This window comes from Triticum urartu, chromosome 3 (assembly GCF_003073215.2).
Source record: "Triticum urartu cultivar G1812 chromosome 3, Tu2.1, whole genome shotgun sequence".
Classification (NCBI taxonomy): domain Eukaryota; kingdom Viridiplantae; phylum Streptophyta; class Magnoliopsida; order Poales; family Poaceae; genus Triticum; species Triticum urartu.
The window spans coordinates 197,636,206-197,660,424 of NC_053024.1; positions in this window are offsets into that span (position 1 = coordinate 197,636,206).

Here is a 24,219-nt window from a genome sequence, read left to right on the forward strand (position 1 = left end):
AGCAGCACTGCTCCGCAAGCTCTTTCTCCTCATACCCGCATCCCACCGACTCGTCTGCATCGAGTAACAGTGCTCGAGCACTCCTCCTCCTTGAGACCCGCAGCTTCGGTGAACCTCGCCACCGGCGACCACCTCCCGCAGGCCCGTACCGCCTCCTTCCTCCCTACCTCGTCCGGTGCTCAAGCACGACCGCGCCCTCTCTTCCTTCCCCTCTCTCTTTCTTCTCTGTCTCACCTCTCTCTGTCTGTCTCTCTTCGTTAGGGACATGAATCGATGACCTCCGCCATGATCGAAGCTCGGCCTCGAAGTCCCGTCGCCGCCGTCTTCGGCAGGTGCTGCTCCGCCGCACTTGCCCATTCCGGCCAGATCCCGGCAGCTAGGCCCCGTCCCCGGTGCCCTCGCTGGAGAACCCTGCTTCAGCCCGCTTCCCCCCTGCATCGTCTAAAGCCGCCTGCGTTCCCCTCTGTCTGCTTTCTGTCGAACAAAGGAACCGCTGCCTCGAGCGTCCCTGCGTTAACCTTCCAGATCCAGCCGGCCCAGCGCTACCGCATCCGCCCCGCCAGCCCATGAGCCACGCGCCCCTGCCAGGCCTCTCCATCAACTGGGCCAGGCCCACGGGGCGAGGCCACACCCGAGCGCCCCTTCTTTCTTTTGTTGTTGTTGTTGTTGTTGTTGTTGTTTTCTTTCTTTTGGGCCCAATCTCAGACGCGGCTTGATTCATTTTTTTCCATGTAACGAATTTAGTTATTATTCCAGAGAGACCTGTTTTACAGAAAACCCCTCATAGTTCATGCATATAATAACTTAATAACTAAGCATCACATGTAAAACCTTTATATATGAAAAATGCTTAAAATTGTGTCTAGTTTCATAATATGTCACTTTGACCCATGTTTAAAATGTTTAAATTGCTGTTTGTGTAGATTTACTCTTATGCCATGATAGAATGCTTTAATTCATAACTAATTAACCGTAGCTCGGTTTTAATTAATCTTTATATGTAAATGGGGTAGAATTTTGCCTAGTTTATCATGGTGTACTTACTTTGCATGTTTAACAACTCTAAAATTGTGTTAATGGCAGATCAGTACCAAACCTAAAATATGCACATGAGGAGTTTCCGGACTTGTTGTTTTGTTGTTCCGGCCTCATTTAAACTTGCCTAGATAGATAGTTTCATTATGCTTCACCTCTTGCCATGCTAACAACATTTAATATTGTTGAGTACATAAACGAGATCGAACTAAATAAGTCATGTGGTGTTTCGTCAATATGCAACGAAGTTGCATATTGAGCTCCACTTGATTTGTAGGATTGTTTGTGCACTTTGCCATGCCATGCCTCATTAAATCGGACATGCATCATACTTGATTGTGCATCATGCCATGATTATGTGATGGTTGTTTACCATGTTGTTTGCTTCTTTCCGGTGTTGCTTCTTCGGGTTGGTTCTGATAATGTTGCGTTTGTGAGGATTCGTTCGACTACGTCCGTTTGTCTTCTTCATGGACTCGTTCTTCTTCCTTGCGGGATCTCAGGCAAGATGACCATACCCTCGAAATCACTTCTATCTTTGCTTGCTAGTTGCTCGCTCTATTGCTATGCCTATGCCGCGATACCTACCGCATGCTTTATCATGCCTCCCATGTTGCCATGTCAAGCCTCTAACCCACCTTTTCCTAGCAAACCGTTGTTTGGCTATGTTACCGCTTTGCTCAGCCCCTCTTATAGCGTTGTTAGTTGCAGGTGAAGATGGAGTTTGTTCCATGTTGGAACATGGATATGTTGGGATATCACAATATATCTTGTTTATATTAATGCATCTATATACTTGGTAAAGGGTAGAAGGCTCGGCCTTATGCCTGGTGTTTTGTTCCACTATTGCCGCCCTAGTTTCCGTCATACTAGTGTTATGTTCCTTGATTTTGCGTTCCTTACACGGTTGGGTGTTATGGGGACCCCTTGACAGTTCGCTTTGAATAAAAATCCTCCAGCAAGGCCCAACCTTGGATTTACCATTTGCCTCACCACCACCTACTTTTCCCTTGGGAGTCGCTCTCTCGAGGGTCATCTTTATTTTAGCCCCCCCCGGCCAGTGCTTGTCTAAGTGTTGGTCCGGACCAGGCAGCCTGCGGGGCCACCTCGAGGAAACTCGAGGGCTGGTTTTACTCGTAGCTTGACCTATCCGGTGTTGCCCTGAGAACGAGATATGTGCAGCTCCTATTGGGATGTCGGCGCATCGGGCGACTTTGCTGGTCTTGTTTTACCATTGTCGAAATGTCTTGTAACCGGGATTCCGAGACTGATCGGGTCTTCCTGGGTGAAGGAATATCCTTCGTTGACCGTGAGAGCTTGTGATGGGCTAAGTTGGGACACCCCTGCAGTGTTTTTGAACTTTCGAAAGCCGTGCCGGCGGTTATGGGCAGATGGGAATTTTTTAATGTCCGGTTGTAGAGAACTTGAAACTTAACTTAATTAAAATGCATCAACCGCGTGTGTAGCCATGATGGTCTCTTCTCGGCGGGGTCCGGGAAGTGAACACGGTTCTTGTGTTATGCTTGAACGTCAGTAGTTTCAGGATCACTTCTTGATCATTTCTAGTTCACGACCGTGCTTTGCTTCTCTTCTCGCTCTCTTTTGCGTAAGTTAGCCACCATATATGCTAGTTCTTGCTGCAGCTCCACCTCACATACCTTTTACCTGCCCGTAAGCTTAAATAGTCTTGATCGCGAGGATGTGAGATTGCTGAGTCCCCGCGACTCACAGTTTACTTCCAAAACCAGCTTGCAGGTGCCATTGATACCGTGCAGGTGACGCAACTGAGCTCAAGGAGGAGCTAGATGAAGATCGTGTTCGTTATGTTGTTCCGTTTCCAGTTGATCAATAGTGGAGCTCAGTCGGGGCGATCGGGGATCTTTCGCATTAGGGGTAGTCCTCTTTTATTTTGGTTCCATAGTCGGACCTTGTTTGTATCTGGATGATGTAATGCATTATTCATGTATTGTGTGAAGTGGCGATTGTAAGCCAACTCTGTACCTCTTTCTTGTTCAGTACATGGGATGTGTAAAGATTACCCCTCTTACGACATGCCTACAATGCGGTTATGCCTCTAAGTCGTGCTCTGACATGTGGGAGATATAGCCGCATCGTGGGTGGTACATTCACGTTACTTACTCAACTATGCTAGAGCCCATAATAGATTGTGGCTGCACACGGAAGTTTCTAGCATGAATCATCTCAGTTCCCTTTCAGCCTGGGTGGCGGTCCATAGGAAGATCACACGGAACCCCGGGATTTCTAAAAAATACAAGCAACACTGGGTTCTCCAGGTGCCTCAATCCACCCAGATGTGTATTAAAGTTGCCACCTTAAGTTGAACCATTAATTAACAATCTCACATCTGTCATGGAATTCAATCACCCAAACCACGTCTACGAGCATAGCATAGCATAGCAATATAAGAATTACGTAGAAGTAACTCCCAAAGGTTTAAATGTAACAGGGCAATAGGTTCTACCTCATCAACTACATCCCAACCCACAAGTTAATGACATCCTAATCATGCCATGTTTGAGGATTGAAACTAATGCATAAAAACTGGGTATGGAAAGAGTATGATCAATGTGTTACTTGCCTTGCCACTACTAGGAAAAGGCCTACTAATGGCGCACCGGTTTTGCCTACTAATGGCGCACTACCGGTGCGCCATTAGCATCACGCCACTAGAATTTTTTTTCTAATGGCGCACCATAGGTGCGCCATTAGAATCTGGTATTCTAATGGCGCACCGCTGGTGCGCCATTAGTATGGCCCACGGTGCGCCATTAGTATAGGCCACTAGTGCGCCATTAGTATAGGTCACTGGTGCGCCATTAGTATTTTTGAATTTTGAAGGCTGGAAAATAGTAGTGGCGCACCGTCTAACCCCCACCGTGCGCCATTGCTATTTTTTTGAATTTTGAATTTGGATCTGGATCGTGATTTTTTTGCCCATTTTTTGCTCGTTTTTTGGCACGATATTATTTCAAATTTTGTTCCCGTTTTTGGATATTTTACGTTATTTTGCCGTGTTCTTTTGCCGGAGAGGAGTTCGCCGGAGAGGAGGAGGAGGAGGAGGTCACCGGAGAGGCGCTCGCCTACATCGCCGGAGAGGAGGAGGAGGTCGCTGGAGAGGAGTTCACTGGAGCATCAGAGAGGAGAGGAGGAAGGAGAAACCATGAGGGGATGGGAGGAGAGGAGGGAGGAGGAGCTCACCGGAGAGGAGGGAGGAGGAGGTCGCCGGAGAGGAGGAGGAGGTCGCCGGAGAGGAGGAGGGGGTCGCCAGAGAGGAGGAGGAGGAGGTCTGTAACACCCTCGATGCGACTATAGCTCCCACGTGTCGAGGCACGACTTAGAGACATAATCGCATTGAAGGCATATGTCGCAAGTTAGGCAATCTTCACAACATCCCATGTAATATGATAATAAAAGGGGAGATAACATAGTTGGCTTACACTCGCCACGTCAATCAAGTACATAAATAACATTACATCATCCAAACACTCATGGCCCAACTACGGCGCCAAAATAAAAGAGAACCCAACATGCGACACGGTCCCAATCACCCCCAACTGGGCACCACTACTGATCATCGGGAAAGGAAACGTAGTAATGTTGAGAGTCTTCGTCGAACTCCCACTTGAGCTCATACGCGTCACCTGGAGCGGAATCATCAGGCCCTGCATCTGGTGTAATAGTAATCTGTGAGCCACAGGGACTCAGCAGTCTCGCACCATCGCGATCAAGACTATTTCAAGCTCATAGGTATGGCAAGGTAAATATAAGTGGAGCTGCAGCAAGCGACTAGCAAGTATGGTGGCTAACTTATTCGCAAAAGAGGGCGAGAAGAGCAGGCAAAGAACGAGCGAGAAACTAGAGAGCAACCTGCACAAACATTACTCCAACACCGTGTCCACTTCCCGGACTCCGCTGAGAAGAGGCCATCACAGAAACACACTCAGTTGATTCATTTTAATTAAATTAAGGTTCAAGTTATCTACAACCGGACATTAACAAATTCCCATCTGCCCATAACCGCGGGCACGGCTTTCGAAAGTTCAAATCCCTGCAGGGGAGTCCCAACTTAGCCCATGACAAGCTCTCACGGTCAACGAAGGAATAGACCTCCTCCCAAGACGTTCCGATCAGACTCGGTATCTCGGTAATTCAAGACACTTCGACAGGTTAAAACAAGACCAGCAACACCGCCCGAATGTGCCGACAAATCCCGATAGGAGCTACACATATCTCTTTCTCAGGGCACACTCAGATTGTCCTAGGTATGGGTAGGCCAGCCCAGAGTTGCCCCTGGTGGCCACCGGTAGCTGACAGGTGGACCAACACTCGGAGGAGCACTGGCCCGGGGGGGGGGGTAAAATAAGATGACCCTTGAGTCTGCAGAACCCAAGGGAAAGAAAAGGCTAGGTGGCGAATGGTAAAACCAATGTTGGGCATTGCTGGAAAAGCTTTAATCAAGGCGAAATATCAAGGGGTTCCCATTATAACCCAACCGCGTAAGGAACGCAAAATCCGGGAACATAACACCGATATGACGGAAACTAGGGCGGCAAGAGTGGAACAAAACACTAGGCGAGAGGCCGAGCCTTCCACCCTTTACCAAGTATATAGATGCATTAAGATAACATGGCAATATAATGATATCCCAACAAGTAAATAAAAGATGTTCCAACAGGGAACGACCTCCAATCTTCACCTTCAACTAGCAACGCTATAAGAGGGGCTGAGCAAAGCGGTAACATAGCCAATCAACGGTTTGCTAGGACAATGGTGGATTAGAGGTTTGACATGGCAATTTGGGAGGCTTGCAGCAAGTGGTAGGCATCGTAGCAATGGCATAGCAAAAGAGCGAGCAAACTAGCATAGCAAAGATAGTAGTGATTTCGAGGGTATGATCATCTTGCCTGCACAGTTGTCAGAGTTGACTGGATCCTCAAAGCAAACTCAACGGGCTCCTCGTTAGCGAACTCGTCTCCCGGCTCTACCCAAACAAGACAAACAAGCAACAAGGATACAATCAACCACGTGCAAGAACAAGCAATATGATGAAATGATGATATGCTATGCGGGATGCGGGATGCCAAATGCAAGATATGACAGGAAATGCATGAACCTGGCCTCAACTTGGAAATCCAAGTGTGCCACTGGAAAGATGAGATGAAATCGCTTGAAAACGATATAAAGAACGCCGGAATCGGAGTTACGGTTTGGAAATGGCAAGCGATTCAAAAATGACACCGGTCTGCGATTTACAGCAAGTAGGCATCTAAATGCAATGAGATGAACATGCTACAGCACCCAAACATGACAACAAAATACATGGCAGGGATGCACACAAGATGCTTAACAAAAGTCTAGCACTGAGCTACGGCCAAATCATCCATTAACAGGTTCAAACAAGCATGGCAAAAATGCATATGGCAAACAGATCTCAGACTTAGTGAAATTAACACTTGTCTGGAATTTCAGATCAGGTAGCCCTCTTCGGAGCAACAAAACTACATGCTACAGGACCTGAACATGGCAAAGTAAAGCATGGCATGGAGCTACTCAAAGAGCTTAACAAAAGTCCCTTAGTGACCTTGAGCCAAAAGGGATCAGAAAATACAATTGCAAGCATGTGAACATAGCAAAAACATAATCAGTTTTCAGACTTAGTGAAAACTGGCACATGCTGAAATATAACTCAAGTAGGCATGTTTACGAGCTCGATGCACTCACTACGAGCAAGTCATGGCAAGACAAGCATACATCCATCAAGAAGCACAAATGCAAGCTAGACATGGCAAGAACAATAGCATAGCATGCACGGATCAACTACAACATCATCGGCAAAATTGCAAACAAGTTGACAATCTGCCCAGATTCACAAAGTAGCAAAAGTAGAGCTCGATTGACTCAAGCTAGGGTGCTCCAAATTGCAAAAAAAGACATGATGGATAGAGCAACTACAAGATTAACAAAACATCCCTTACTGATCATCCTCAAAAGAGGCACGGATCACTAGGAAACAACAAGAACATATGGCATCATGAGATAAACAGCTCCAGGACTTGTGAAATACTAAGTCCCTGAAAACAGAATTAGCAAGTGCACCACTTTGCAAGCTTGGCACAAGTCACCACACACATCACGAAAATACATGGGTTGCACCTCTGGAAAGATGACAAAACCCTTAACAAAACACATGTAGAACTCACGGGCATATCATACACACAATAATCATGGCAAAAATGACAAAAGTGCTAAACGGAGTAGCAGATCTGATAATTAACTCAAGTAGCCCTCTTCTAACAGCATTTCGGGCATCAAGATGAACTCAAATGAAAATGATGCAATGGAATGCAATGATGTACTCTCTGAGATGAACATTTTGATATGCTATATGCATGAATCGGAGCTACGGATGCAAAGTTACGGAGCCGCGAACATGTGCATATGGACTAGAAAATCCGGGGACTTAGAGGGAAAAAACTACCCCGAGATCTAGGGTTCCGGTGGCACGTGGCCCGAGGCTGGATCCGGCGAGGTCACCCGTCGGCGGGGAGGAGAAAGGGAGCCAGGGCCGGCCGGTCTTGGCGGCGCACGCCGGCGCGGACGGCGGCGGGCGGAGCTGGCCGCGGTGGCCGGAGCGGGCGGACGAGGGAGCCGGCGCGGGCAGGCGGCGACGGGCGCGCGGGCCGGGAGGGCCCCGCACGGGCCTGGCGGGCCGGCGGCGGAGGGGCGGCGAAGTGGGCACGCGGCGCCACGTGGCCGTCCGTGGATGGCTGGCGGCGGAGCAGAGAATGTCCGTCGGCGCAGTTTTGTCCGGCGCGGCGCGGTGGGTTGGATCTAGGGTTTGAGGAGGAGGGGATCCGGGATTTCGGAGGAGGGGCTAGTTTTATAGGTAGAGGGAGTTAGGAGAGTCCAAATGAGGTGCGGTTTTCGGCCACGCGATCATGATCGAACGCTCTAGATGATGGAGCAGAGTTTGGTGGGTTTTGGGCCAAATTGGAGGGGTGTTGGGCTGCAACACACACAAGGCCTTTTCGGTCCCTCGGTTAACCATTGGAATATCAAACGAAGTCCAAATGGTACGAAACTTGACAGGCGGTCTACCGGTAGTAAACCAAGGCCGCTTGGCAAGTCTCGGTCCAATCCGGAAATGTTTAATCCCCACACACGAAAGAAAGCTAGAAATGGCCACCGGAGGAGAACGAAGCACCGGAATGCAAAACGGACAACGGGAAAAAGCTCGAATGCAAGAGACGAACACGTATGCAGATGCAATGCACATGATGACATGATATGAGATGCATGACAACGACAACAACACGCGGAGACAAAACCCGAACCCAAGGAAATAAATATAACTTAACGCCGGAGATGGCAAGAGTTGGAGTACAAATTGGGAAATTTACATCCGGGGTGTTACAAAACTCCACCACTACGAAAGGATCTCGTCCCGAGATCTAGGACTGAAAGAACGCCGGGTACTCAGAACGGAGGTGATCCTCGCGTTCCCAGGTAGCTTCACGGTCGGAATGGTGTGACCACTTGACTTTGAGAAATTTGATTGACTTGTTGCGAGTCTTGCGTTCAGTCTCTTCAAGAATAGCAACTGGGTGCTCACGATAAGAGAGATCTTCTTGGAGCTCAATGTCCTCGAAGTTGACGGTGCGGTCAGGAGTCTTGAAGCACTTTCGAAGCTGAGAGACAGGGAACAAGTCATGAACATTTGCAAAGTTTGAAGGAAGCTCGAGTTGATAGGCGAGGTCGCCTCTCTTGCTGACAATCTTGAAAGGTCCCACGTATCTAGGGGCAAGCTTCCCTTTGATATCGAAGCGACGAGTACCTTTCATAGAAGAGACGCGGAGGTAAACATGATCTCCGATCTCGAAAGCCAAATCACAGTGCTTACTATCATAGTAGCTCTTCTGGCGGGATTGGGCTGCTTTGAGGTTATCACGAATGACTTTGCACATTTCTTCTACCTCTGTGATTAAGTCATTACCCAAAAGCTGACGTTCACCGGTTTCAGACCAGTTGAGAGGGGTACGGCACTTCCTGCCATACAGAATTTCAAATGGGGCCTTGCCCGAACTTGCTTGAAAACTGTTGTTGTAGGAGAATTCAGCATAAGGAAGACAATCCTCCCACTTCATGCCGAAGGAGATCACACAAGCCCTGAGCATATCTTCAAGAATCTGGTTGACATGCTCGACTTGACCGCTTGTTTAAGGATGGAAAGCTGTGCTGAAGCGGATGTTCGTGCCCATGGCCTTCTGAAAAGAATCCCAAAACTTCGAGGTAAAGATGCTGCCACGGTCTGAAGAGATCACTTGTGGAATACCGTGCAGAGAGACAATTCGAGAGGTATAGAGTTCCGCCAATTGAGCTGCAGTGATCGACTCTTTGATAGGCAGAAAATGAGCCACTTTGGTGAGTTTGTCGATGACAACGAATATAGCATCATTGCCACGCTTGGACTTTGGAAACCCAGTCATGAAGTCCATTTCAATGTGGTCAAACTTCCATTATGGAATGGCAAGAGGTTGGAGGAGACCTGTTGGCCTTTGGTGTTCTGCCTTCACTCTTCTGCAGACATCACATTCATTCACGAATTGAGCGATCTCGCGCTTCATTCGAGTCCACCAATAAGCTTGCTTGAGGTCCTGATACATTTTCATGCTCCCAGGGTGGATGGAGAGGAGAGAATTGTGAGCCTCGTTCATGATCATTTTACGGAGGTCACCTTTGGGCACAACAATACGATCCTCGAAGAAGAGAGTGTCCTTGTCATCAAGGCGGTAGCACTTGTACTTGGACTGGCTCTTGGCAATCCCAATCTTCACCTTTTTCACCATAGCATCAAGAAGCTGGGCTTGGCGAATCTGGTCTTCTAAGGTAGGAGAGACTTGAAGGTTGGCGAGGAAACCTTGAGGAACAACTTGCAGATTAAGTTTGCGGAAGGCTTCACAAAGCTCGGGTTGATAAGGCTTGAGAATCAGACTGTTGCAGTAAGCCTTTCTGCTCAAAGCGTCAGCAATCACATTGGCCTTACCTGGAGTATACTCGATACTCGGATTATACTCTTGAATCATTTCGACCCATCGAGTTTGCCTGAGGTTGAGATTAGGCTGAGTGAAGATGTACTTGAGACTCTTGTGATCAGTGAAAATGTCCACTTTTCTTCCCAATAGAAGATGTCTCCAAGTCAAAAGAGAATGCACAACTGCCGCCAACTCGAGATCATGAGTGGGGTAGTTCTTCTCATTAGGCTTCAACTGGAGAGAAGTATAAGCAACAACTTTCTTCTCTTGCATCAATACTGCGCCAAGACCTTGGAGAGAGGCATCACAAAAGACCTTGTACGGCTTGGATTCATCAGGCGGAGTCAGAACTGGAGCAGTGATCAATTTCTCTTTCAAAGTGTTGAAAGCAATATCACACTCCGGAGACCAAACGTACTTGACGTGCTTCTGAAGAAGATTAGAGAGAGGCTTCGCGATCTTAGAAAAGTTTTCAACGAATCTTCGGCAATAGCTTGCGAGACCGAGGAAGCTACGGAGCTGCTTCACATTCTGAGGAGGCTCCCAATTCACAATTGCAGACACCTTCTCAGGATTCACGGCAATGCCCTTGGCAGAGATGATATATCCAAGATAAAGAACCTCATCGAGCCAAAATTCACACTTGGAGAACTTGGCGTAGAACTGATGTTCTCTGAGCTTATCAAGAACCAAACGCAAGTGCTTGGCATGATCTTCCTTATTCTTGGAGAAAACCAGGATGTCGTCGAGATAGACCAAAACGAAGTCATTGGTGTAGGCGTTGAAGATGAAATTCATCATGCGAGAGAACGTCGAAGGAGCGTTGGCGAGGCCAAAAGACATGACAGTGTATTCATATGAACCAAAGCTTGTTCTGAATGCTGTCTTGGGAATATCTTCTTCATGAATGCGAATCTGGTGATAACCCATACGGAGACCAAGCTTGGAGAATACTTGGGCACCTTTGAGTTGTTCGAACAGCTCATTGATGTTGGGAAGTGGGTATTTGTTCTTGATGGTCTTCTTGTTCACTGGACGGTAATCAACACAAAGTCGGTCCGTTCCATCCTTCTTCTTCACAAAAAGAACACCACAAACCCACGGAGAAGAACTAGGCCGGATGAGACCCATTTTCTCTTGAATATCGAGTTGCTTCTTCAGCTCCTTCAACTCTTCAGGTCCGAGCTTGTAAGGACGTTTGCACACAGGTTCCGTGCCAGGCTCAAGATCAATAACGAATTCAACTGGCCGGTGCGGAGGCATTCCTGGGAGCTCTTCTGGAAAGACGTCTTGGTATTCGCAAACGACTGGAATTTAAGAGATGGCATCCAATTCACCCTTCTCATTGAGAGAAAACAGACGGATAGTATCATCACGAGAGGCAAAGACAATTACATCCTCAGACGAATGAGTCAATTGAATCTGCCTGGCTGCACAATCAAGCTGAGCCTTGCGCTTAGAAAGCCAATCCATCCCGAGAATAAGATCAATATCCGAGTCACCAAGAACATTTGGAGAGGACAAGAACTTATAGTCACCCAAAGTGATAGAAACATCCGGAACGATGGAGTTAGCCTGCATGCGCTTACCGGGAGAGACAACTGCTAAAGGACTAGGCAAAACTTGCGAAACCAATTCATGCCTATTTGTAAACGGTCTCGAGATGAAGCAATGCGATGCACCAGTGTCAAAAAGAACTTTAGCTGGAATATCATTAACAGGAAGGTTACCCATGATCACATCTGACGAGTCCTCTGCTTGAGCTGCATTCATCAAATTGACCTTGGCATGCTTGGGGCTATGCTTGACCACAGCTGTACTTGCCGATCTGACAGGAGGAGGAGGAGGAGGAATACGCCTCTGGTTGAAACACTTGTTGGCATAGTGACCCTTCTGTTGGCACTTGTTGCACGTGACCTCTGAAAGCGGACGGTGATACGGAGCACTCGATCTTGGAGCTTGAGACGAAGTCTTGTTCTGAAAGCCAGGGTTGGGTGGGTGGGAAGAACCACTGCCACCTTTGCTCTTCTGCTGATACAGCTGACGGAACGGAGGAGGAGGAAGCCAATACTTCTGCTGCTTGGCCACTTGAGTAGAGGAAGAAGGAGTAACATCTCTGACTCGCTTCTTGGAAGCATCACACCTCAACTGAGCAGCCTCTTGCTTCAGTGCCATGTTGTAGAACTCATCGTACCTCAAGGGCTCAAAGAGAACAAGAGCTAGCTGGATTTCTTCTCTGAGACCACCCCTGAACTGGTATATCATGCTCTTCTCATTAGGGACGTCCTGCTTGGAAAAGCGGGCGAGCTTCTGGAACAACTTGTTGTAGTCATAGACAGACAAAGAGCCTTGCTTCAGGTTGCGGAATTCCTCACGCTTGCTTTCAATCACGCTCTGAGGAATATGATGAGCTCAGAAATCTTGACAGAAATCATCCCAAGTGATAACGCGTCCACCTCTGGAGTCCTTATACTGCTGGAACCATTCTGCAACTTGATCTTTGAGTTGGAAGGAAGCGAACTTAACAAAGTCCTCAGGCCTGATGTTACTGCACTCGAAATGCTTGCACAGATCCACAAGCCAATCGTCAGCATCGGTTGCCTCAACACAATTGCTGAAAGTCTTTGGCCCGTTAGCAAGGAACTGGTTGAGTGTAGCAAAGTGACTCTGATTGCTGCCTTGATTCCCTTGGTTGCGCTCTTGAAGAATTTGCATGATCAACTGTGTGTTTGCATTGGTTGCGGCCATCACAGCTTGCCATGCCTCTGGAGGAGGTGGAGGTGGTGGCAGATCAGGATTCGGAGTCGTGCGCGTGAGAGGAGCCATCCTGAAGAGGTTGACCACCATTAGCACATTGACAGATAAGTATTGAAGCTGAATCCAACGGAATGAAAATTGCAACATATAGTCTTCACATCCGAACAAAATGAACGAATGCATTCCTCTTGAAATGGTCACATATCCATAAATTGAGAAGCCACGTAGAATTAAGGTAGAGAAATAAATCAACAAGGTACGGATCAAGAACGAATAATCGGTAAGAAATCCCAATCTCAAACCAATATCCGTGGAAGAAGAACTAGAGCTACTAGAATTCCCACCTATGAAACTCCCGAACCTTTCCGGTTATGCAATCAGGTGTTGGGGATACAGGGGAAGCATAATATCTCACCCAAACTAGCAATTCCTACATCCAGCTGTATCCATCCTTCAACACATAACCAAGAAACCTTCGGAAACCATCTACCTCAACCTTCGAAAAGCATCCGTTATACAAGTTATGGCGATACTCCCGAACTCCCGCACCAGTACTGGGTGGCGTCGAGGTTATCTCACCAACGAACTGCATAAAAGAGATTTTCAATGTCGGTGTACTAAACTCAGGTATTCCAGAACTGCAACGATAAAATTATGATGACAACACCTCAGAGCTCAACTCCCCGGGACACTTCCACTAAACCCCTGACAGGAGGCACCAAGTCAATGTTCTCATCATAAAACCATCGGAACGGTTCCAAGATACCCGCGTGATCCTAAATTTTTTTTAGTGAAATTTGAGAAGAGAAGAGTCAAAACTCAACGTCAGGATGCCTTACCAGAGCGATGAGGAGACTGGGAAGTAAAAAGAATTCCTAAACTCTCCGATATATAATTCCTAAAGACTCAAAACATTTTTGTAGACACAACTCGGCCGCTAAAAACGATCAAGCAATGGGGCTCCTAAGGTCGGGGAAGGCTCTGATACCAACTTGTAACACCCTCGATGCGACTATAGCTCCCACGTGTCGAGGCGCGACTTAGAGACATAATCGCATTGAAGGCATATGTCGCAAGTTAGGCAATCTTCACAACATCCCATGTAATATGATAATAAAAGGGGAGATAACATAGTTGGCTTACACTCGCCACGTCAATCAAGTACATAAATAGCATTACATCATCCAAACACTCATGGCCTGACTACGGCGCCAAAATAAAAGAGAACCCAACATGCGACACGGTCCCAATCACCCCCAACTGGGCACCACTACTGATCATCGGGAAAGGAAACATAGTAACGTTGAGAGTCTTCGTCGAACTCCCACTTGAGCTCATACGCGTCACCTGGAGCAGAATCATCAGGCCCTGCATCTGGTGTAATAGTAATCTGTGAGCCACAGGGACACAGCAATCTCGCACCCTCGCGATCAAGACTATTTAAGCTTATAGGTATGTCAAGGTAAATATAAGTGGAGTTGCAGCAAGCGACTAGCAAGTATGGTGGCTAACTTATTCGCAAAAGAGGGCGAGAAGAGGAGGCAAAGAACGAGCGAGAAACTAGAGAGCAACCTGCGCAAACATTACTCCAACACCGTGTCCACTTCCCGGACTCCACCGAGAAGAGGCCATCACAGAAACACACTCAGTTTATTCATTTTAATTAAATTAAGGTTCAAGTTATCTACAACCGGACATTAACAAATTCCCATCTGCCCATAACCGCGGGCACGGCTTTCGAAAGTTAAAATCCCTGCAGGGCAGTCCCAACTTAGCCCATGACAAGCTCTCACGGTCAACGAAGGAATAGACCTCCTCCCAAGACGTTCCGATCAGACTCGGTATCTCGGTAATTCAAGACACTTCGACAGGTTAAAACAAGACCAACAACACCGCCCGAATGTGCCGACAAATCCCGATAGGAGCTGCACATATCTCTTTCTCAGGGCACACTCAGATTGTCCTAGGTACGGGTAGGCCAGCCCAGAGTTGCCCCTGGTGGCCACCGGTAGCTGACAGGTGGACCAACACTCGGAGGAGCACTGGCCCGGGGGGGGTAAAATAAGATGACCCTTGAGTCTGCAGAACCCAAGGGAAAGAAAAGGCTAGGTGGCGAATGGTAAAACCAATGTTGGGCATTGCTGAAAAGCTTTAATCAAGGCGAAATATCAAGGGGTTCCCATTATAACCCAACCGCGTAAGGAACGCAAAATCCGGGAACATAACACCGATATGACGGAGACTAGGGCGGCAAGAGTGGAACAAAACACTAGGCGAGAGGCCGAGCCTTCCACCCTTTACCAAGTATATAGATGCATTAAGATAACATGGCAATATAATGATATCCCAACAAGTAAATAAAAGATTCCAACAAGGAACGGCCTCCAATCTTCACCTGCAACTAGCAACGCTATAAGAGGGGCTGAGCAAAGCGGTAACATAGCCAATCAACGGTTTGCTAGGACATGGTGGGTTAGAGGTTTGACATGGCAATTGGGAGGCTTGCAAGCAAGTGGTAGGCATCGTAGCATTGGCATAGCAAAAGAGCGAGCAAACTAGCATAGCAAAGATAGTAGTGATTTCGAGGGTATGATCATCTTGCCTGCACAGTTGTCAGAGTTGACTGGATCCTCAAAAGCAAACTCAACGGGCTCCTCGTAGCGAACTCGTCTCCCGGCTCTACCCAAACAAGACAAACAAGCAACAAGGATACAATCAACCACGTGCAAGACAAGCAATATGATGAAATGGATGATATGCGATGCGGGATGCAAATGCAAGAATGACAGGAAATGCATGAACCTGGCCTAAACTTGGAAATCCAAGTGTGCCACTGGAAAGATGAGATGAAATCGCTTGAAAACGATATAAAGAACGCCGGAATCGGAGTTACGGTTTGGAAATGGCAAGCGATTCAAATATGACACCGGTCTGCGATTTACAGCAAGTAGGCATCTAAATGCAATGAGATGAACATGCTACAGCACCCAAACATGACAAAAAAATACATGGCAGGGATGCCACAAGATGCTTAACAAAAGTCTAGCACTGAGCTACGGCCAATTCATCCATTAACAGGTTCAAACAAGCATGGCAAAAATGCAAATGGCAAACAGATCTCAGACTTAGTGAAATACACTTGTCTGGAATTTCAGATCAGGTAGCCCTCTTCGGAGCAACAAAACTATATGCTACAGGACCTGAACATGGCAAAGTAAAGCATGGCATGGAGCTACTCAAAGAGCTTAACAAAAGTCCCTTAGTGACCTTGAGCCAAAAGGGATCAGAAAATACAATTGCAAGCATGTGAACATAGCAAAAACATAATCAGTTTTCAGACTTAGTGAAAACTGACACATGCTGAAATATAACTCAAGTAGGCATGTTTACGAGCTCGATGCACTCACTACGGTGCAAGTCATGGCAAGACAAGCATACACCCATCAATAAGGCCACAAAATGCAAGCTAGACATGGCAAGAACAATAGCATAGCATGCACGGATCAACTACAACATCACCGGCAAAATTGCAAACAAGTTGACAATCTGCCCATATTCACAAAGTAGCAAAAATAGAGCTCGATTGACTCAAACTAGGGTGCTCCATAATTGCAAACAAAGACATGTATGGATAGAGAAGTACAAGATTAACAAAACTCCCTTACTGATCGTCCTCAAAAGAGGCACGGATCACTAGGAAACAACAAGAACATATGGCATCATGAGATAAACAGCTCCAGGACTTGGTGAAATTACTAAGTCCCTGAAAACAGACTTACCAAGTGCACCACTTTGCAAGCTTGCACAAGTCACCACACACATCACGAAAATACATGGGTTGCACCTCTGGAAAGATGACAAAACCCTTAACAAAACACATGTAGAACTCACGGGCATATCATGCGCACAATAATCATGGCAAAAATGACAAAAGTGCTAAACGGAGTAGCAGATCTGACAATTAACTCAAGTAGCCCTCTTCTAATAGCATTTCGGGCATCAAGATGAACTCAAATGAAAATGATGCAATGGAATGCAATGATGTACTCTCTGAGATGAACATTTTGATATGCTATATGCATGAATCGGAGCTACGGATGCGAAGTTACGGAGCCGCGAACATGTGCATATGGACTAGAAAATCCGGGGACTTAGAGGGAAAAAACTACCCCGAGATCTAGGGTTCCGGTGGCACGTGGCCCGAGGCTGGATCCGGCGAGGTCGCCCGTCGGCGGGGAGGAGAAAGGGAGCCAGGGCCGGCCGGTCTTGGCGGCGCACGCCGGCGCGGACGGCGGCGGGTGGCGGGCGGTGCTGGCCGCGGTGGCCGGAGCGGGCGGACGAGGGAGCCGGCGCGGGCAGGCGGCGACAGGCGCGCGGGCCGGGAGGGCCCCGCGCGGGCCTGGCGGGCCGGCGGCGGAGGGGCGGCGAAGTGGGCATGCGGCGCCACGTGGCCGTCCGTGGATGGCTGGCGGCGGAGCAGAGAATGTCCGTCGGCGCGGTTTTGTCCGGCGCGGCGCGGTGGGTTGGATCTAGGGTTTGAGGAGGAGGGGATCCGGGATTTCGGAGGAGGGGCTAGTTTTATAGGTAGAGGGAGTTAGGAGAGTCCAAATGAGGTGCGGTTTTCGGCCACGCGATCGTGATCGAACGGTCTAGATGATGGAGCAGAGTTTGGTGGGTTTTGGGCCAAATTGGAGGGGTGTTGGGCTGCAACACACACAAGGCCTTTTCGGTCCCTCGGTTAACCGTTGGAGTATCAAACGAAGTCCAAATGGTACGGAACTTGACAGGCGGTCTACCGGTAGTAAACCAAGGCCGCTTGGAAAGTCTCGGTCCAATCAGGAAATGTTTAATCCCCACACACGAAAGAAAGCTAGAAATGGCCACCGGAGGAGAAGGAAGCACCGGAATGCAAAACGGACAACGGGAAAAAGCTCGAATGCAAGAGACGAACACGTATGCAGATGCAATGCACATGATGACATGATATGAGATGCATGACAACGACAACAACACGCGGAGACAAAACCCGAACCCGAGGAAATAAATATAACTTAACGCCGGAGACGGCAAGAGTTGGAGTACAAATTGGGAAAGTTACATCCGGGGTGTTACAAGGTCGTCGGAGAGGAGGGTAGTATGGTGGAGGAGAGAAGGGAAGATGGAGTGGAGGAGAGGAGGAGATGGAGTGGATGAGAGGTGGAGTGGAGGAGAAAGAATGAAGAGGTAAGGAGGAGAGGATCACGCCCAGCCATATATACGGCATAGTAATGGCGCACCACGGGCAGGTGCGCCATTACTATTTTTTTTATTGATTTTGAATTTTGAAGGCGGGAAGACACTAATGGCGCACCATGGGCAGGTGCGCCATTACTAACTGTTTTTTGATTGATTTTGAATTTTGAAGGCGGGAAGATACTAATGGCGCACCATGGGAAGGTGCGCCATTAGTAAGTTTGAATTTTTTTGAATTTTTTTGCCTCCCCAGATCTTAAAAGCCCCGTAACTTTTTTTCTGTTAGGTTTTTGAGAATTTTGAAAATGTTTAATGGGGTTCGCCCCGTTAAATTCGGATGTAACTTTTCGAGTAGATGATTTTTCATATAAGAAACTTTTTCATCCGAGTTCGTATGCAAAAGTTATGCCCATTTTTACAAATTCTCGAGAGATTTTGCAAAAAAGTCGAAAATTCATGTTTGTAAATTTTGCTAACAACTAGACCACATATCACATGGGAAACTTATTTTCTTTTATTTTTTTTGACATTTCCATCATTTTTTTATTTTTTTTTAAACTGAAAAGGCGGTCCACGGGGGAGGGTGCATTCGGTGGAAGTGGTGGCCAAGTTACTAATGGCGCACCGTGGCATGGTGCGCCATTAGTAGTTCAACTAGTAATGGCGCACCACTCCCATGGTGCACCATTAGTAATTTTGAAAAAAAAAAAATTTTTTTTACTAATGGTGCACCATGGATGTGGTGCGCCATTAGTAGTTCAACTAGTAATGGCGCACCACACCCACGGTGCGCCATTAGTAGTTTTGAATTTTTTTTACTAATGGCGCACCATGGATGTGGTGCGCCATTAGTATTTGCACACTAATGGTGTACCAACACATGGTGCGCCATTAGTATTTAGTAATGGCGCACCACATGTACAGTGCGCCATTAGTGTCAATCTCATCTTTAGCCCTTTTCCTAGTAGTGTGCTGATGATCCGCAAAACCTAGAGACTCGTAGTAGCATGCTTCGCACTCCGGGTATTCCATCGCAAACAAACAATAGCATACATAAGCAATCAAGCAAAGATGCATGGGCAAAACTCAAATTAAAAGAATTGACCAGAAAGTTCAACTTAAGAACTTCGGTTTGAAAAAAGAATCAAATCAAACGGAGCAACGAAACTCAAACTGCGAAAGAAACAAGATTCGTTTACTAATCTGGACTAAAGTCAAATTTTACAGTACCAAAATCTTGGTCAAGTTGATTAAACAAAAAGAGGGTCACGAGACGAAGATCTAGGCACTTGAATCACCTGATTCCGACAAATGAGCGAAAAGATAAAATGAAACGAAAATCAGATCAGAAATCGCGATAGGAAATAATCGCGGAAAAATCCGATAAAAGAAAATGGACGAACAGGCTAACGAACGAGCGTTCGTTGTCTGTAACTATCGAGTCCATTCGTTAAAACGAACGTACGGACGAACGTCCGCTAAAAAGAAGAACCGGAAAAACCGGCGAACCGATCTAAAAAAACGAACTAGGGTTTTTCTTTAAAAAACCGAATCAGTTTTCTTAAAAAAAACGGCGGTGGTGAACGGCGCGTTACCTCTTCGGCGAGGCTCCGGCAAGGCGCGGGAGGCGGTGGCGTGGCTCAGGAGGCGGGCTGCGGTGGCGGGGTTGGTGGTGGTGGCGGGTGGCGGCGGTATTTAAGGAGGGGGAGGGGGCAGCTTGGAGGAGGGGGCAAGGCGGTGGGGAGGAGGAGTCCGGCTCAGACTCCGGTCCGAGTCGGCGGCGGCGGCGCGCGGCGTCCTGGCGGGAGACGGCGGCGCGGGGAAGACGGGCCGGCTCGGCTAGGCCTTGGCCCATTCGGACACTGGAAGTTTTTTTTAAAATTATTCTGCCGAAGAGAAAATAAATCCTAGAAAAATAAAATAAATATCTAAAAATGCCAAAACAAATTTTCACCGTCTAAATAAAATATTTAGAACGAGATGAACATTTTCTTGGCCCTAAAATACAATTTTGAAAACGTGCAAATTTTTCTAATGCAAACAAAATTGCAATTAAAATTCAAGTAAAGTCAAATATTTGATTTTAATATTTTTCCTCCAATATTTCAATTATTTTGGAGAAGTCATATTATCTCCTCTCATATATTTTAATATGAAATATTTTCGGAGGGAAAAATAATTAAAACCAAAATCTTCGTTTCCATATTTGATAAGAATCAAATATGAAAACCGGGAAATCCCCAACACTCTCCGAGGGTCCTTGAGTTGCTTAGGATTTCGAGGGTTGCGAACGAAAATGCAATAAAATATGATATGCATGAATGATCTATGTATAACATTCCAAATTGAAAATTTGGGATGTTACACTTTGTGTGGAGGTTTGAATTTTCATCTTCACGTAATTCTCCAACTGTCATCTTTGATCTTTATGAAAATTCTTACACTATGGGCTTAGAGGATTTTACCACTGCTTGCAAACTTCCACAATGGGGTAGTGTCAGGGAACCTCACAAATCTGAATTTAGAGATTTTCTTGTAGTATAACTGTGGGGGAATCTAGAGATATAACACAAGCTACCATAGGGAGCATTCACTTTCCTACTATACATTATTTTGCTCTCTTCATAGGCAGATGCATTAATGGTAAAGATGAGCCATGTCACATGTGTGTCCCTGACCTCAGTATTCTTAGGAGTGCTGTGTTAGGAGATAAATCTTATAATTTGGGAGCCATTGTTGCATGTAGGTTGCATCTTAATAGATTTAATGGAGATTTCTTTGGTGGAATTTATGCAACCCGCATAGCTAATTTTCTTGGTATAGCCATATGTGAAGATGATATTGAGTTGCCTCCTGCTTATTTGGATTATGAGGCTATGGTTCACCACCAGTTTGTCGAGAGGAATGAATCACCTCTCCAGTATCGCTTAATCTTTGACAGACACCGTGATGTCCGTATTACTCTCCCTGCTCCTTCCTTCTTTGATTATCAGGCAAAAGGAAGATATGTTATTACCAAAGAGGAGGCAGATGAGTACGAGAGGAGGGCGAAGGCCGCTCGTCGCCACGCTGCAGCTCAGGAGGCGATAGCCGCTGCTTCTCAGTACGACCCCAACTATTACTATGGATATCCGCCAGGACAGCCGTGGCTATAGGCCAACTTAGGCCAAAAGCCTAAGCATGGGGGAGTACGTATTTCCCACCGACATTATATTCATGTTCACACACTCATTGCTAGATGTCAGTGCTCATACTTTTTCATTGTATCATCCATGCTAGTTTATTTTCCTTTTTATGCTTTCTTCTTGTGTGTTTAATAAACCTTAAGGAAAACCAAAAAAAATTAGTTGTAGCTTTTAGTTAGTTTACTTTCCATGCTTGTAGTAGTAATTAAAAAGAAAACCCAAAAATATTTCCTGTTCTTCTTTTGTAAAAGTTTTTCTTTATCACTTTCAGTTTGTCAACTGAATTGCTTGAGGACAAGCAAAGGTTTAAGCTTGGGGGAGTTGATACGTCTCCGTCGTATCTACTTTTCCAAACACTTTTTCCCTTGTTTTGGACTCTAACTTGCATGATTTGAATGGAAGTAACCCGGACTGACATTGTTTTCAGCAGAATTACCATGGTGTTATTTATGTGCAGAAACAAACATTCTCGGAATGACGTGAAACTTCATGGAGCAACTTTTTGGAAAATATAAAAAATAACTGCAAAAGATGAAGGCCAGGGGGCCCACCACCTGTCCACAAGGGTGGGGGCGCACCTGGCCCCCTAGGGTGTTCCCCCTACCTCGTGGGCCCCCTGGAGCTCCTCCGACTCCAACTCCAACTCTATATATCGTGTTTTGGGGAGAAAAACAATCAGAGAGAAGAATTCATCGTGTTTTACGATACGGAGCCGCCGCCAAGCCCTAAAACCTCTCGGGAGGGCTAATCTGGAGTCCATTCGGGGCTCCGGAGAGGGGAATCCGTCGCCATCGTCATCATCAACCATCCTCCATCACCAATTTCATGATGCTCACTGCCGTGCGTGAGTAATTCCATCGTAGGCTTGCTGGACGGTGATGGGTTGGATGAGATCTATCATGTAATCGAGTTAGTTTTGTAAGGGTTTGATCCCTAGTATCCACTATGTTCTGAGATTGATGTTGCTATGACTTTGCTATGCTTACTGCTTGTCACTAGGGCCCGAGTGCCATGATTTTAGATCTGAACCTATTATGTTTTCATCAATATATTGGAGTTCTTGATCCTATCTTGCAAGTCTATAGTCACCTATTATGTGTTATGATCCGTTAACCCCGAAGTGACAATAATCGGGATAATTACCGGTGATGACCGTAGTTTGAGGAGTTCATGTATTCACTATGTGTTAACACTTTGGTCCGGTACTCTATTAAAAGGAGGCCTTAATATCCCTTAGTTTCCACTAGGACCCCGCTGCCACGGGAGGGTAGGACAAAAGATGTCATGCAAGTTCTTTTCCATAAGCACGTATGACTATATTCGGAATACATTCCTACATTACATTGATGAATTGGAGCTAGTTCTGTGTCACCCTAGGTTATGACTGTTACATGATGAACCGCATCCGACATAATTCTCTATCACCGATCCATTGCCTACGAGCTTTCCATATATTGTTCTTCGCTTATTTACTTTTCCGTTGCTATTGCTATCATCACTACAAAATACCAAAAACATTACTTTTGCTATCATTACCTTTTTCTACTGTTACCACTACTATCATATTACTTTGCTACTAAATACTTTGCTGCAGATATTAAGTTTCCAGGTGTGGTTGACTTGACAACTCAGCTGCTAATACTTGAGAATATTCTTTGGCTCCCCTTGTGTCGAATCAATAAATTTGGGTTGAATACTCTACCCTCGAAAACTGTTGCGATCCCCTATACTTGTGGGTTATCAGTCCTCTCCCTCTCGTTCCCACCAGCGCCGTTAGGAGAGGATCTCGATCCCCATCTACCTCCAGCGCTCCGCTCGACCCCCTCCTCCCTCTCGATCTCGCAAGCCCGGAAGCCGCCGCCCGCTCCTTCCTCGACCGCACCGGTCACCGGAGCTCCGCCTCCCCTACGCCCATGTTGCACTAACCGGAGGCGTCGTCCTCGACCAGTGCCACCCCTTCCCCACGACCGCACCTCCTCGCTGCTGCTCTGCTCCACGCGCCATCCTAGAGCTCGTCCGTCTCTCCAACCGCTGCCCTGGCCTCGGTTCCGGTGGGTCCCCGTGCGCCCTCGCTGGCTACCCCAAGCCCGCTCCTCCCCAACCTCGGGTCATGGTGAGGCGACCACGCCAGCCGATCGCTCTCATACTCCTCGCGCAGGATCTGGCGAGTCCTTGCGCCGCCGTACCACCTGCATCCGCCATCTCCAGCCGATCCCGCCTCCAGTGCGCCACCCGCGACATCCTCTGTTGCACCTCCCGGCCATCTTCGTTTCCTGTAGCTGCGAGCAGAACATCCGCAAGCCCTGTTGCCTTCGGTTGCAACTGGTGTGTTTTCTCCTGTTGGATACCGACGCCCGCAGATTTTGGACGCGCCAAGTTCCGTTTCAAAATGTTCAACTACATGCGATGTGGATTTCGACAAGTACCACGACGCCCGGAGCCCTCAGATACGTCAAGTTCGACTACACTGCGAGACGAAGAACGCCAAGTACCTCTCCGAAAACGAACATGTACCACTACGCCCGGAGGCATCAGATCCGTCAAGTCCAACAACGACTGTGCTCAACTACCCACGACCCTGAACGTCTATGAAAACGGGTACCACTACCATCGCCGAGATCACGAGAACCTCGACCTACGAACCTGGAGCATGTGAGAACCTCTACCGACGAACTCGGAGCGTCTACGACGACCATTGTCGAAGACCCATACCTCTACCGCTTCCCGAACATGAACGACCATTTCCTCTTCGACTTGTGAACCACTACTTCCACTACCATCGCTGAGGACCGATAGTACCACTACTTCCACTACGACCGTCCCGAGAATGTCTACTTCCTCTTCATTGCACCGAACCTGAACCGTCCCGTTTGCACGCTTCGAAGGTATAACCGCCGAGACGATGACCCGTGGACGAATGCATGTGTTGTATGAGATGCATGGTTGGTTGTTGTATT